General features: G+C 43.6%; 2 protein-coding genes across 2 annotated transcripts in view; both read left to right on the top strand.

The window, feature by feature from the left end:
- Positions 1–15,930, top strand: part of LOC142312344 (uncharacterized) — a 122,728-nt gene that overhangs the window by 26,692 nt on the left and 80,106 nt on the right. The window lies entirely within an intron of this gene.
- Positions 15,178–15,930, top strand: part of LOC142310572 (oocyte zinc finger protein XlCOF29-like) — a 33,423-nt gene continuing 32,670 nt past the window's right edge. The window contains exon 1 of the mRNA XM_075348091.1: positions 15,178–15,261. The gene's annotated coding sequence lies outside the window, so the exon portion shown is untranslated. The remainder of the gene's footprint in view (positions 15,262–15,930) is intronic.

Below are 15,930 nucleotides of genomic sequence, written 5' to 3'. Positions count from 1 at the left end.
AAGGCCAGGACAAGGGGCGCACATCAGGCCCGGCTCTCCTGATACTCCGGAGGTGAAAGGTGTATGCTGCACCACAAAGAAAGGAGTGCTCTGACACAAAGCACCAGGCTGCAGGCTGTGGGCTGTGCTGCACAGAGGAACGCTGCCCGTCCTCCCTGCTCCCCCTGCAGCTGTGCCACTGCAAATGGAAAGCACCCGGGACCTGGTAAGAGATGGGTTAAATATCGGGCTCTAACATCCAGAAGGAGACAGGGAAGGGGACTGAAGTGCTTCCAGCGGCAGCCATAGTTTTCAGTGAACTCTCACACACTCCCCTCCCTGCCACAGAAGAAATAGTGAAACACTGAGCAGCAGCAAGCTCAGCAAATAGGACTGCACGCTGTGTTTACCTGTCACACAGAGCTCCGTGGACAGGCCCACCTACTGAGATATTGTGAGTGAGGAGGGAGCTGAGAGCCCCTGGAGACATTCGGCTGTGAGAGCAGGTCAGGAGATAAACAGGGGGCTGTGAAGGGGGCAGATACATCCCTGCAGGTCTCATCTTACATGACTGCTGCACAAGGCCTGTAATCTGCAACAGTAAACAGAGGCAGATAAGCCTGAAGTGCATCACAGCTCAACTTGATTAACCCCTACTCCACCACTTCACCAGCACTGACAGTATAGTAGAGGGTGAAAAACAAAGAGAAGTGGGATCAGTCATCTGGCCTGCCTCCTGCCCTTCTGACTGGTCTTTTTCAAGTAACATCTATACACTCTCATACACAGCGTGGAAATAATTGTGAAACAGCCAAGTTTACCACACAGATGTAATTAAGCTTATGTTATTGTGACGTCACTACAGTCTCTAAAGAAGCTCCATATTTACAGTTCTTACTATGGATAAATTTGTGGGTAAGAGCAATGCCACACAACCAAGTAAAGGAAATAGACCACAAAGACGAAACCAAAATGCACCCCCATCACCAGGGGCTTCCCCTGAGGCAACTACAGACCCACCCCAGGCCACTGCTAAGGCCATCACGGATCTCTTGATGCCGGTGATTAATGGGCGGCTGGCAGCCTTCCAGTCTTCATTAGACGTTATAGTCACCCAAGTTAATGCCCAGGGTTCAAGGCTAACAGATGTGGAGCAGAGGGTCTCTGACATGGAGGACTCTGTAAAGGAAATTTCAGACATGCTAGAGAGCAGGAATAAGGACATTGCTGTATTGCTGGACAAGGTAGATGATCTGGAGAACAGGTCCAGACGCAATAATTTAAGGTTGGTGGGCGTCCCTGAATCGGTTCGGCAAGCTGATCTACTGAAACTCACTTCAGAATGGCTACCAGGAGCTTTGAAATTGGATCTAAAGTCGGGGCCAATTGCTATTGAAAGGGCCCACAGAGTGGGCCCACCTCGAAATGATGGAGAGGTCAGACCCAGACAAGTAATTTTTAAGGTCCTGGACTTCCAAGACAAGATCAGATTGCTGACAGCATTTAGAAAAAATCGCTCACTTACCTACAATAACTCTAAACTGCTTTTGTTCCAAGATTACTCAGCAGCCTTGACAACAAGACACAAAGCCTTCAATCCAGTATGCAAACTATTGGCGGAAAAAAATATTCGCTTCAGTCTACTGTATCCTGCTGTTCTACGCTTCACTACAGGGGGAAAGAATTGGACTTTTGAAGATCCTAAGTTGGCTTTAAATTACCTTCTTCAGGAAAATGGAGCTTCGCCAGCACTCAACATAGACACTTAAATCGGAGACGTCACTGTGCTACAGTTCTGATGTTCATTCTGTTTTTCCTTTTTTTTTTTTCAGTGTCAGGACTGCCAGAGAGGCAGGTGACATTGCCATTAGATTAAGGTTTTTGTTTAGATGGGAAGGGGTTAGGGGGCTCTGCGTGCGCACCTTTAGTTTAGCTCTCATATGGGTTGTCGCGTTTACTCGCTGGGATGGACGAGGGAACCCAAATAGGTTGTTTATAATTTTACAATTAATTCCTCCTTCTGGAATAGGATAAATGACTAACACAGACAGCACAAATGTGTCCACGATTAAATCGCTGTATTGGTGCTCCTGGAATGTTAACGGGTTAAACTCTCCTATTAAGAGGAAAAAAGTTTTAAATTATCTACATCGTTTAAATTGCCATATTGTCTTCTTACAGGAAACACACTGGATGAAGGGCAATCACCCATTTCTTCACAGCAGAAAATATGCTGTATGCGCAGAAGCGTCATTTACGAGAAAACAAAGAGGGGTAGCTATATTGATCAATAAGCATATTAGTCATGAAGTTCTGGAGGTTTCAGAGGACCCTATGGGGAGATTATTATTGGTGAAAGTGAAGATAGAGGGCACTATCTACAACTTAGCAAACATATATGCACCAAATATTCCTGATCCACAGTTCAGAGCCAGATTGATCGAAAGTATCACAGGTTGGGATATGACTAATTTAATTGTAGGCGGAGATTTCAATGAGGCTCATGATGGAATTTTAGACAGGTCAAGTCCCCAGCCATCTCCTCTATTGGCGCTCCATAGTGGTTTGCAATATCTCGTCAATCAATTGGGACTAATAGACACATGGCGCATGCAGCACCCAATAGATAAAGATTATACATTTTATTCACATGTCTATGACTTACATACACGGATTGACTATTGGCTACTAAGCCCAGCACTGACGCCACATTTACTTTCCTCCAACATCCTAGACATCTGTATTTCGGATCATGCACCGGTTACTTTTAATTTGTTGTTGTCTACCACAATACTACGGGAAGGAAGGTGGAGGTTTCCTTCATATTTATATCAATCTGAGGATTTCAAAGCTTCTTTACAAAACTACTGGAGCTTTTATGAGGATAATCACGAGCATAGTGGGGACGCTGGTTTGTATTGGGCTGCCTCCAAGGCAGTAGTAAGAGGTCAGATAATATCATATGTCAGCCATAAGAGAAAAAAGCTCCTGGAACAAACTATATCAGCACAAAAACTTCTCACGCAGGCATATAAAGATTTTAAAAATAACAACACGGATACGACAAAACAACATTTCTTAGAGGCCAAGGAGGCGGCGGACACCTTGGCCCATGAGATGGCACTTAGTAACCTGGACTACCAGAAACATAAATACTTTAAATGGGGCAACAAACCTGGGAAATTACTAGCTTCTTTAACCAAACCCTTTAGAACCACCACTAGAATCAACAAAATTAAAAAGAAAGATGGTACCATGGTAACAAAAAATGAGGAAATAGTGGAGGAGTTCAGGGCATTCTTTGGCTCGCTGTATGAAGCGGAACCGAGGGAGGTTGACGGGGAAGCTGATTTTATCCATGGTACCGTAGCGCCCATCTTGACAGAGGAACAAAGAGTAGTACTAAACGCCCCTATAAATATTTCAGAAATAGTAAAAACTATTGGCACTCTTAAACTAGCCAAAAGCCCAGGGCCCGACGGATTTAGTAACGAATATTATAAGATCTTGGGAGCCTCTATCGGTCCTCATCTATGTGCAGTGTATAATAAGATAGTCACAGATAGAATAATTCCCGACAGGTTCAATGAGGCAAACATTATAGTATTACCTAAGCCAGGAAAAGACCCACTACAGGTGGAGGGATACAGACCCATCTCATTACTCAACTCTGATTTTAAAATCTTTACTAAAATACTAGCTGGTAGATTACAACAAGTGATTCCAGATCTTATTCTGCCCTTCCAAACGGGATTCGTGCATGGGAAATCCATCACCTATAACATCAGGACGACTATTGGGGCTATCTCTTATAGCAGGAAGCATAGATGTACCAAACATATAGTAGTTAGCCTTGATGCGGACAAGGCCTTTGACAGGGTCTCTTGGGCCTATTTACATAATCTTTTGGCATGTCGCCAGGTGGGATCCTGGTTTTGCGAAGCAGTCAAGATGATATACACAGACCCCAAATCCAGACTATCTATAAATAATACATTCTCTGAGCCATTTGAGGTACAGAGGGGAACGAGGCAGGGGTGTCCCTTGTCACCTTTATTGTTTAATTTGGCTCTGGACCCAATCTTGAGGGCCCTACATAATTTAGCAATATTTCAGGGCATGAGAGTCGGTGGGACAACAATTAAACTTTTGGCTTTTGCCGATGATATTTTATTGTTTATTGCCAATCCCTCTCAAGCGATTCCAGAGATAATGAACACATTGAATAATTTTGGAAAGGCCTCAGGCTTCAGAGTAAATTACAAAAAAACTGAGGCATTGGCAATGTACAAATCGGGTAAAATTGATAACTTATTTCCCTTCCAGTGGTGTACCAGGTCCATTAAATATTTGGGGATTCAGCTCCCAGCAAACCCCTTGTTACTATATCAAATTAATTATAAGCCTCTTATAAATTCATTAATACATCTACTCCAATCTTGGAAACATCTGAAAATATCCTTTTCGGGTCGATGTCACTTAATTAAAATGGTAGCATTCCCCAAAATAATGTTCTTATTTCAGACTCTCCCGTTGCTTCTACGCAAATCAGATATTAAGCTACTAAATTCATCCTTTGGAAAATTCATTTGGGGGCACAAGGGGCGTACTAGGATCAGCTTAATCAAGCTTCAATTACCAAAAGGGGCAGGGGGCATAAATCTTCCAGATCTGGGCAGATATAATCTAGCAGCAAATTTTAGATATGTGGTGGACTGGGTGCGAGGGGTATCTCACTTTGCCAATGTACAATTGGAACAACAGCTATGTTCACAAGTCTCGTTAACAGCATTGCTGCATTTAGGGAAGGAGGAAATACCGAGTGAGGTTAGGGATCATCCAACACTATGGCATACTATACTAACGTGGAGGAAGGTGAGGAAACTTGGTAAAATTAACACTTCAAGTTCCCCATTTCAACCCTTTATTGGAAATCCGAGATTCCTCCAGGGTCGCCCTCCGAGGATTTATGAAACATTGTCAATGCAGGGTTGTGCTTATGCTGCAGATCTAATGGAGCCTGATTGGTCGTTGCTTTCTTCCGAGAAGGCGGCACACCGATTTCCAGCTTTTGTGGGTCAGCCTTTTTTTTTTCTTCAGGCGCGTAGCTTGGCACAAAAATATCTTGTTGACAAGCCAAAGGGAGATCTTGGAGGAAGTGTGGATAACTTTCTTAGGAGGGCAAGAAGCCAGGCGTCCTCGACTAGTCAGGTTTATTCAATGTTGCGTACAGTTTGGACATGGGAGGGGAAAACAACAGGTCCAGCAAAATGGAAGGTAGACATGCCAGAGTTCGAGGTAAAGGATTTTTTACAAGCCACGCTGTTGCAACGTAAATTTCTGTCGTCCAGTAGCTACACAGATATGGCCTTGATGATTCTACATAGAGCATATATTACTCCAAAAATTCAATCAAAAATGGACACAAGTGCCTTATACTCTTGTTCTAAATGTGGCATAAGAGACACTGACCTGTTTCACCACTTATGGGACTGTGTTCAGATACAGGGAGTATGGAGAAGCGTTCACTCAGTCTTACAAAACACATACAATATTCAGTTTGCTCTGACACCACAGTGGGCGATTTTTAACATGTTGGAGGAGGCTCAACAAAGTCTTCCGAGAGGTACCAGGGCATTGTTAACTATTTGGGCCTCGGCCACTAGGAAAAGTATCCTACATCTCTGGGTAAATCCTGAAGCACCCTCTCTAGCGTTTATCCAAACAAAACTAATGTTCATATTCAAAATGGACTGGCTGGATGCACTGTCGAATAAGGAGAAGTTGACTAAGCGTTTCTTTGAAACATGGTCTTTATTTATACCTAACTTGGCTACAGTGCTTAAGGATAGACTTAAATCTCAGTTTGGACAGACCTCTTGGTACCTTCTTGAACTGCTCAATGGACACATACCAATTACATAAGTTACCATTTTAAGTTGCTTCTGGTCGCACGCAGAGCGGGGGGAGGGGTGGGCGGGACTGTTTTGATTATAATGTCAGCAATGAAATGCTCTTTGTATAAGAGCAGAAATGAAATGCTCTTTGTATAAGAGCAGATTGTAAAAGAAATTAGGTTAAAATTTAATAAAAAGATGTTTAAAAAAAAAAACAAAAAAAAAAACATCTAAACAAGCCTGATGCATTTTGGAAACAAGTGCCTTGCACCGATGAGGTTAAAATCAAACTCTTTTGCCACAATGAACAAAAGAATGTGTAGATAAAAAAGGGCACAGAATTTCAGGAAAAGAAAATCTCGTCAAACATGGGGTTGTATCAACCGTGTTTTGGGGTTGTGTTGCAGCAAATGGTAACATTTCACGGGTAGAGTGAAGAATAGATTCAATGAAATTTTTTACAAATTCTTGATGCAAACATAACACCATCTATAAAAAAGCTGAAGGTGAAAAGATTACTCCTACAGATGGATAATGATCCTAAACACATCTCAAAATGCACAATAAACAACCTCAAAAGGCGGAAGCTGAAGGTTTTACAATGGCCCTCACTACCCGCCGATCTGAACATTATTGAAAATCTGTGGCTAGACCTCAAAAGACCAGTGCATGCAAGACGAGCCAGGAATCTCACAGAACTGGAAGACGTCTCCAAAGAAGATCAGTGCATGCAAGATGAGCCAGGAATCTCACAGACGTGGAAGACTTTTCCAAGGAAGAGCAGTGCATGCAAGACAAGCCTGGAAGCTCACAGAAGAGCAGTGCATGCAAGACATGCGAGGAATCTCACAGAACAGGAAGATGTCTCCAAGGAAGAGCAGTGCTTGTAAGACGAGCCAGAAATGTCACAAAACTGGAAGGCGTCTCCAAGGAAAACCAGTGCATGCAAGACTAGCCAGGAATCTCACAGAATTGGAAGATGTTTCCAAGAAAGAATAGAAGAAAATCACTCAAACAAGAATTGACAAACTCTTGGCTGCTACAAAAACATTTATAAGCTGTGATACTTGACAAAGGAGATGCTACTAGGTACTAACCATGCAGGGTGCCCAAACGTTTGCATCAGACCATTTTCCTTTTTTTGTTTGTTATTTTCATCTTTTAAATGTTTTTTTTGCCTCAAATACAAAGGAAATCTGTCATCTTCAACGTTATGCCTTTTAGAGATCATTTCATCTTCAACTTGCTTAACTGTTCACAATAACAGTAATTTTGACCAGGGTTGTCCAAACGTTTGCATACTACTCTATACATAGCTATACCACAATATTGCAGATTATAATTACTGTATTTTCCGGCGTATAAGACGACTGGGAGTATAAGACGACCGCTAACTTTTCCAGTTAAAATATAGAGTTTGAGATATATTATATATATATACAGGATGCAGGATGTCGACTGCAGTAAAGTACATCCAATACACAGGGCCGCCGCTACTATCAGCGCTTTACTGCAGTAGTTGAATGCTTTGTGGCACCGTAAAGCCATGACGAAATCCTGCAGTGGCCGCTGCGTACACTGGACACGATCACGGAGGGGTCTGTGTTCCTGCAGACTGAAAGAAACAGCTGGAGGCACCGCGGGCATGGTGGACAGGTGAGAATATCTTTTATTTTGTGTAAATGACGGCACTGTGCACCGCCGTATAGGACGACACCCGGCGTATAAGACGAACCCCGACTTTTGAGAAGATTTTCAGGGGTTAAAAAGTCGTCTTATACGCTGAAAAATAAAGTAATGCCAGTCATTTTTTCAGCAGACCCAAGTCTGTCATTGCAACTCATTGGTGCCCCGTGATCACAGTAGGTGCTTATTGATGGATGGACGGAACAGTGCACACCCCCAGGCCATGGCTATAAATGCCAAAATAAAAAAAACCAATATATATTAGCTAGATAGAGGACATTATTAATAAAGCCTGTGGTTAAATCATATCACTTACTTGGTGAAAGAAATGCTGATAGAGAGAAGAAGTCCCGTGTCCTAAGAAATAGCCCACGCGATACTGTAGGAGATGTTTGTCCCGATGAATTCTCCTGCACATTCGTCCTTTACTAATGCAATGGTGGTACACAGTGTGATCCAGCCGGTAGATTCACTGGCTATCAGACTGCATGTCTGTTACATGCGGTCACTGTGTTTTCATTATTGTGAGCCAAAATCAAACACAGGGAGCCGACATATGACATAATAATATGTCATAATTAACTAAGAGAATAATGTGAAAATGTTTTACTTTTATACTTATACATATTTTTATGATGTATCAATTTATATTCCGTAATCTTAGTATGTTTCTTGCATTTGTCTTCATGGGAAAGACCCTTAGTGCATTACTGATGTCTCAAAGTTTGGTTGCTTTGATAATAAATTTTTCTATATATGTTTAATCTTATTCATTATCATCCTGATGAACGAGACAGAGCCACACAGAAATGAGTTGGGGTGGTTTGTGTATATGTCATACACGTGCGAGTCCACTCCGAACATGTCGTACAAACATGGCTTTGCTTCTCTCCGTACACTTTGTACACGAATGGCTCCGATCCACAAGCATTGTACACACACTGCTCAACTCACTGTCTCAACGTTACGGTCTCGATGGGACCTTTATCGAGAGTTATATCAGACTAAGGGATTAGAGATTAGAATACGGATTGCACCGACAAGGAACGATGTGGGTCATCACAGAAAAGATAAGGAAGTAAGTGTGAGCACTGTGACCATATAACGGAATATCAAAGTCAGCCGGTGGGTGTTGCCAGATGTATCGAACAGTGGTGTTCTACGGGGGTAGGGGACCACAGTCCAAAACTGCCGGGTAGGGGTCAAGAGCCCAGTAAGTACTATACAGTCATATCACCTGTTTGATCCAATAGAAAACAGCCTGTCAGAAAATAGTGGAGGAGGTATACAGTTGGTATTGATATCAATATCCTAGACAGGATCTGTTTGGAGGTAGCAGGGAATGCCCTGTTAGGCAGCAACGGTCTCCTGTACTTGCTGTAGGCTTGTGTATTACCAGGTGGCGAGCATATATATTCTTAACTGGCATAAGGACAGGCCCTGTGCTGCAGGATGTTCCCCAAAGGGATACTTAAGGTGAGTCGGTCAGAGGACCCATAGGGAGCATAGGGGACCTGCGTCCGGTAGAGATTCTGGCCTGTGCACAAACTATCACCTCGCGTGTGCCGGGAAGTATTTGCTCAGGCACAAAATTATGGGCGGCGCTGTGCATGACCTCACAAGCGTCATGCTAGTACAAGCCCATAATCTCGTGCCTGCGCAAATACATCCTCCGCCGCGCACGAGGGGATAGTTTGTGCACAGGCCCGCGATAGTGGCCTACGATAACGGCGCATGCGCGAGACTTCAGCACAGCGTGGAGGATGACGGGACCGTTGTCATCAATTCAAATCAACACGGGGATGGCGAACAGCGGCAGGCGGGGGAACGAAGGAGAAAGAGCCCGCCCTTTAGGCCCACCGATAAAATTTACATACAAAAAGGTAATATTTTATAAAGTTGTTTTTGCGGTCTGAAAAGGGGGCCAGATACAAAAAAGCACCTTCCTAGAATGCAGCCCAGGTGCTGCAGAAGGCGGTAATTTTAGTTGCATAGGGAAAAATCTGGTGACAGGGTCCCTTTAAAGAAGGGATGAGGCAGCAGAGAATAATTCAGCCAGAGACAGGGCAGGGAGCTTTTACCTTTTACTGAAGGGCTACAGAATAGTCTGGAACATTCTTTACAGCATTCACTATGTGTCACGTCATCACCAGAGCCCGTTCCTGAGACTTTTGCTTTGATCACCAGGCGACGCCGTGTTCCTGCTGTGGACAGTGCTGGTGATGGGAGAGGAGTCAGTGCCTGTGGCTCAGGTGGGCGCAGGCTCCGCTTATCCACTAAGCTGGGTTTTCCTGGGACCTACAGTTCCACTGGCTGACTGTACGTGGCGTGTGTCTTTCATCTTAAGTACCACCATTCAGCTACAGCCAATGGGAAGACACCACACCCTTCTAATTCCCCCTCCTGTCTGCTAGTCATCGCCAGAGATAGTTTTTGAATTTCTACTTCCTGGTTCCCCGCTCTGTTCGGTATAGTGATTCCTGTGTTTTGACCTTCGCCCGTTTTCTGACTATCCTCCTGCCTGCCGTTTTTGTACCTGTTTTGCTATATTTTTAACACTAAGGTTCAGATACGGCTTTAAAGAAGGCAATTAAGTAATTTTATTATAAAGGTTAATATAAAATACAAACTTAAAGGAAAAGTATGATATTGCGTACACTTTTGTATATTGAACGTACAAAGGTTAAGTACAGTTAAATACTTACAATCACCAAGGAGCTTTGAATATCATCTGCCTGGAACATTAAGAATCAGAAGCACACCAAGGACAGAGAACTCCTGGAAATCCCAACACTGACCGGACGTCTCGGTACAGGTTCATGAGCTTCTGTCTATGCTATATTTCATCTGATCTTATAGAGGCTTTCAACAATATTACAAGCCTTAGAGTTAATGTGTTGTAGTCTTATTGATCCATGCCCTTTGATGGCCAGTCATTGGGCATAGATGAATCAGAGATACACCACACATCAGACAATGGGGTAATAAACCCACAGACATTCAAATCTCCCAAGAATACACATCAGGTATTTGAGCTAGGTAAATGGATATATTGTGTGTCTGTGTATATAGCAAACCCATAAAACATCAGATTGTTGAACTAAAGTAAATCATAAGGATTCTCCTACAATGGTATATTGTCTGCCTGTATATTCAAGACAAACACACAGAAACCCTTAAGGATACACAAGATTTTGTAACCATGAACCATTGTCTGTCTGATTAAACAATATGTTATCGTATAACATAATGTATAAACTCAAAAATAGCCATTTTTATATTTGCAATACAGTACCTCGCTGCCAAATCCGGATTTGACCTTTGCTTGGTTTCCTCACTACATCCTAGTTTGCCGATTTTGTCACTGTTCTGCAACTGCTGGTTTGACCTAGCTGGACTACTACTCTCATCTGGACTGCAGCCTTCCACAGGTAGTGATCTCCGTGTTCCTGTGTAATTCCAAATCCCTATATAGGGGTTAAAGGGTTTCGGGGTTCTCGGGGTCCTGCTTTGTGAGCGTCTTTCCTCTAGTCTGTCACAGCCAGTCTGAGTCTGTGGCTCTAGGCAGGTGTATGATGATAATCTGACCTACCTTAATGAGAGTTTGGCTTCTCTGCTTTGTGGTGGTAGTGTATTCCTCCTGCTGCTACTTCCCTACCTGGGAATAGGTGTCTTGAAATCCTGGGATTTTCAAGACAAGGAAATCTTTAATCCCTTTCAGCGAACAGGTGACTTGAGTCCTGAAGGAAAACTCACTGTTTTTTTTTTAAAGTTTCCAGACTCAATCATGATACTGAACTCCTGGGCAATTTCATTGCTCCTTATGAAAAAGTGAATAGCAGTCTCTCAATTTGCCGCTGACCTTGAATTTCCAGGTGGTCTAGGTACTAATACCTGCCAGCGTGTAGCTGGTCCCTCCAGAGGTTTCCACAGTTACCTCAGGACAGGACTGTCTCCATATTACACTCCTCTCATACCTCACCCTGATTTCAACTGCCACTCTCTGAATTTACCTCACACCTAAGCTCCTCCCCTTTCACATTCTAGGGCGCACACACAAGCTTTATTATCAGCTCAGGTGAACAGCCCCAGTAAGGGAGTGAGGGCAAATGTGTGTATGTGGGGAACAGCCCCAGTAAGGGAAGCAGGGCAAATGTGTGTATGTGGTGAACAGCCCCAGTAAGGGAGTTTGGGCAAATGTGTGTATGTGGGGAACAGCCTCAGTAAGGGAGTGAGGGCAAATGTGTGTATGTGGTGAACAGCCCCATTAAGGGAGTGTGGGCAAATGTGTGTATGTGGTGAACAGCCCCATTAAGGGAGTGTGGGCAAATGTGTGTATGTGGTGAACAGCAGAGAAAAACAAATCTCATTAAAGCTGACAATACATGTTATACAGATTGAAATACACATGCAGCCATTCTTTGTGGCGACTCAGACACAGGGCCTTGCATACACATCGTACACACACGGCTCTGCTCTATACACACGGCTTTGCCCCATACAGGACGTACACACACGACTCTGCTTGGACTTTGTCCAATATTTAAACCTCTCGAACACGATGAATATGTCTTTCACTCACGTTTTTGGAGGTTTTTCTTTAAATTTCTTTGATGTGAACATCACAGTCCAGGAAGAGAAAATTCTAACTAGAGTATTTAGAAAACCTACTGCTTCTAACTCGATTTTGCATTTTGACAGTGCACATCCGTTTCACACAAAAGCTGCCTTGCCTTTCAGTCAATTTTTGAGACTCAAAAGAATTAACAACAATAAAAAAACTTTTTGTGAACAAGCTATGGATCTAAAAACTACGTTTGGAAGAGAGAGGATATCCACAGGCTCTTTTGGATGACTCTCTAGCAAAAGCCGTAGAGAAACCAATTAGGCCTTCTAGTTGTGAAGAGAACAAACAAAAAAATAAAAAATCACCAAAAAGGTTTTTGTTCAATTTTAAATACGGTCCCCTTGATCAAAAAATCAAAAATGCAATTTATAACTACATTTACAACTTAATTTACAACTTAAAAGATCTTTTAGTGAAAAACAGGTTAAAAACGTCCGGTAACATGGCTTGATAAAGCATGTCCAGTGGGCAATTTCAAGTGCGGCAATTGTCGCTTTTCCCAGTTGCATTTGACATCTAATCCCATACATTTTGGACCTTTTTTTTCATGAGGTTAAAAATTGTATTTCATGTAGGACCAAATTCGTGGTTTATGTGATTACATGTCATTGCAACAGATTTTACATCGGTAAAACTATCCGATCTTTATATGTCCGATTTAAAGAACACTATCAGTTTATCTCCTCAGGAAAGGGTTCCCCTCGCCTGATTGCTCACATACGTAAATGTCACAATAGCAATCCAGATTCACTAAAATTTGCAGGATTGGAAAGAGTTAATCTGCCACCACAAGCGGGAAACCTGCACAAATTACTATTACAAACTGAGGCTAAATTAATCATTAAATATCAGGCACAAGGGAACCTAGGATTTAATGATAGAAACGATTTGTCAGTCTTTTTGTAAATATTTTTTATAAATATTTTCTTAAAATTTTTTTTATATAAAAAAAATATTTTTTTTTGTGTGAAAACGTGGTGTATTATTGTATTCCAGGCTCTTTATAAGGATGTCACTTATGCATTCTGCACCGTTTGTTTTTATCTGTGCACAATTTATGTACTGATTGCAATCTGATTTGTTTTTATTAGCGGTGATGGAGACTGGGTGATCCCCTTTATAAAGGGAGGGTTTCCTGCAAGCCAGTATGGACTCGTAGAAGTGCTTTTGGGCACGAAACGACCGTCGTCCTGAGGGGACCCGCACCCAGCTCTCCTCCTGCTTTTTACCTGCACCGTTGGATGAAATAAAGAACGTTTATATCTGGATCTTCGTTGGTGTGTGCTGTTGTTTTCCTATCTATTTGCGAGCTTTTACCTTTTACTGAAGGGCTGCAGAATAGTCTGGAACATTCTTTACAGCATTCACTATGTGTCACGTCACCACCAGGGCCCGTTCCTGCGACTTTTGCTTTGATCACCAGGCGACGCCGTGTTCCCGCTGTGGACTGTCCTGGTGATTGGAGAGGAGTCAGTGCCTGTGGCTCCGGTGGGTGCAGGCTCCGCTCATCCACTAAGCTGGGTTTCCCTGGGACCTGCAGTACCACTGGCTGACTATAGGTGGCGTGTGTCTTCCAGCTTAAGTACCACCATTCAGATACAGCCAATGGGAAGACACCACACCCTTCTAATTCCCCCTCCTGTCTGCTGGTCACTGCCAGAGATAGTTTCTGAATTCCTGGTTCCCCACTCTGTTGGGTATAGTGATTCCTGTGTTTTGACCTCTGCCCGTTTTCTGACTACCCTCCTGCCTGCCGTTTTTGTACCTCACTGCCAGATCTGGATTTGACCTTTGCTTGGTTTCCTCACTACATCCTAGTCTGTCGATTTTGTCACTGTTCTGCAACTGCTGGTTTGACCCTGCCGGACTACTACTCTCATCTGGACTGCAGCCTTCCACAGGTAGTGATCTCCGGGTTCCTGTGTAATTCCAAATCCCTGTATAGGAGTTAAAGGGTTTTGGGGTTCTCAGGGTCCTGCTTTGTGAGCGGCTTTCCTCTAACCTGTCACAGCCAGTCTGAGCCTGTGGCTCCAGGCAGGCGTTCCACTATGATGATAATCTGACCTACCTCAATGAGAGTTTCGCTTCTCTGCTGTGTGGTGGTAGTGCATTTCTCCTGCCGCTACTTCCCTACCTGGGAATAGGTGTCTTGGAATCCTGGGATTTTCAAGACAAGGAAACGCTGGATCTTTAATCCATTTCAGCAAACAGGCGACTTGAGTCCTGAAGGAGAACTCACTGTTTTTTCTAGAAGTTTCCAGACTCAATCACGACACTGAGCTCCCGGGCAATTTCACTGCCCCTTATGAAAAGGCTAATAGCAGTCTCTCAGTTTGCCACTGACCTTGAATTTCCAGGTGGCCTAGGGACTAATACCCTGCATATTTGTAGCTGGCCCCTCCAGAGGTTTCAAGTTACCTCAGGACAGGACTGTCTCCATGTTACACTCCTCTCATACCTCACCCTGATTTCAACTGCCACTCTCTGAATTTACCTCACATCTAAGCTCCTCCCCTTTCTCCTTCTAGGGCTTTGTTACCAGCTCAGGTGAACAGCCCCAGTAAGGGAGTGTGGGCAAATGTGTGTATGTGGTGAACAGCAGAGAAAACCAAATCTCATTAAAGGTGACAATACATGTTAGACATATTGAAATACACATGCAGCCATTCTTTGTGACGACTCAGGCACAGGGCGCCGCATACACATCGTAGACACACAGCTCTGCTCTATACACACACGACTCCACTTCATACATCTCATACTCACACAGCTCCGCTCTGCACACGTCGTACACACTCAGCTCTGCTACATCCACACTGTAACCCCTCCTGACCCCACACATAACCTTCCCCTCATCCAGCACCATGACACCCAGCACAGCAGAGTCCTGCATACACTGAGGAGCTGATCATGTGACCCTTGACTCCTCCCCTCCATGTGACATCATCACAGGTCCTGGAAGCACAGAGCAGCCATATATCTAGTGTGCGGCTCTGCAGGTGGAGGTGTGTGGAGATTCCCCATTACTGGGCTCAGGCTCCATACACATTAACCTCTTCAGCTCTGAGACTTGTAAGTTCTGCCTTCCTTATTTCCGGTGCTGTGACCTCTTCCTCCCATATCACTGTGTTAGGTTTAGCTTATTATGGGATGAGTTGTATTTTGCTGCCATTTTGGGGTGCATGGATCATCTTCTATACACATTTTTGGGGAATGGAAAGCAGCAGCTGTTATAGCATTACTTGTCCTTTGTAAGTGAATAATCGCTGTGATATAAAATACGTGTAAAGGGGTTTTTTTGTTATGACTTTTGCTGGAAAGAGAATAGCTTTTACGACGTTGCTTTCAGACTGAGGCATTTTTTTCTGATACTGTGATGAGTGTGTCGCAGCGTGATGTGATCTCGGGGGGGGGGGGGGATTTGGAAACAGAAGGTCACAGCGTATTGTGAATTGCAGATTCTATTTAGTGCTCACTCGTCATTTACTCTGAGTTGGAGTTTATTTAATTCCATCCGGTACTGAAGGGGTTAAGAGTCCTTTCTATCCTGCAGTGATCTAACAAGTAGTTGTATTCTCAGCTGCAGCCACTCCCTTCTGCTAGAAATATCTGTTTTTCACTCCTCCCTATGTCTACGGCCCCCTTCACACGTCCGTGAAAAACACACACGTGTGTTACGGGCCTTTTTTCGGGTCCGTGTCCCGTTTTTATGGTCCGTGTGGCATCTGTGTGAACTGCGTA

The sequence above is a fragment of the Anomaloglossus baeobatrachus genome, chromosome 5, assembly GCF_048569485.1.
Source record: "Anomaloglossus baeobatrachus isolate aAnoBae1 chromosome 5, aAnoBae1.hap1, whole genome shotgun sequence".
NCBI lineage: Eukaryota > Metazoa > Chordata > Amphibia > Anura > Aromobatidae > Anomaloglossus > Anomaloglossus baeobatrachus.
Note: the sequence above shows the minus strand (reverse complement) of the source record. Positions and strands in the feature narration are given on the sequence as shown.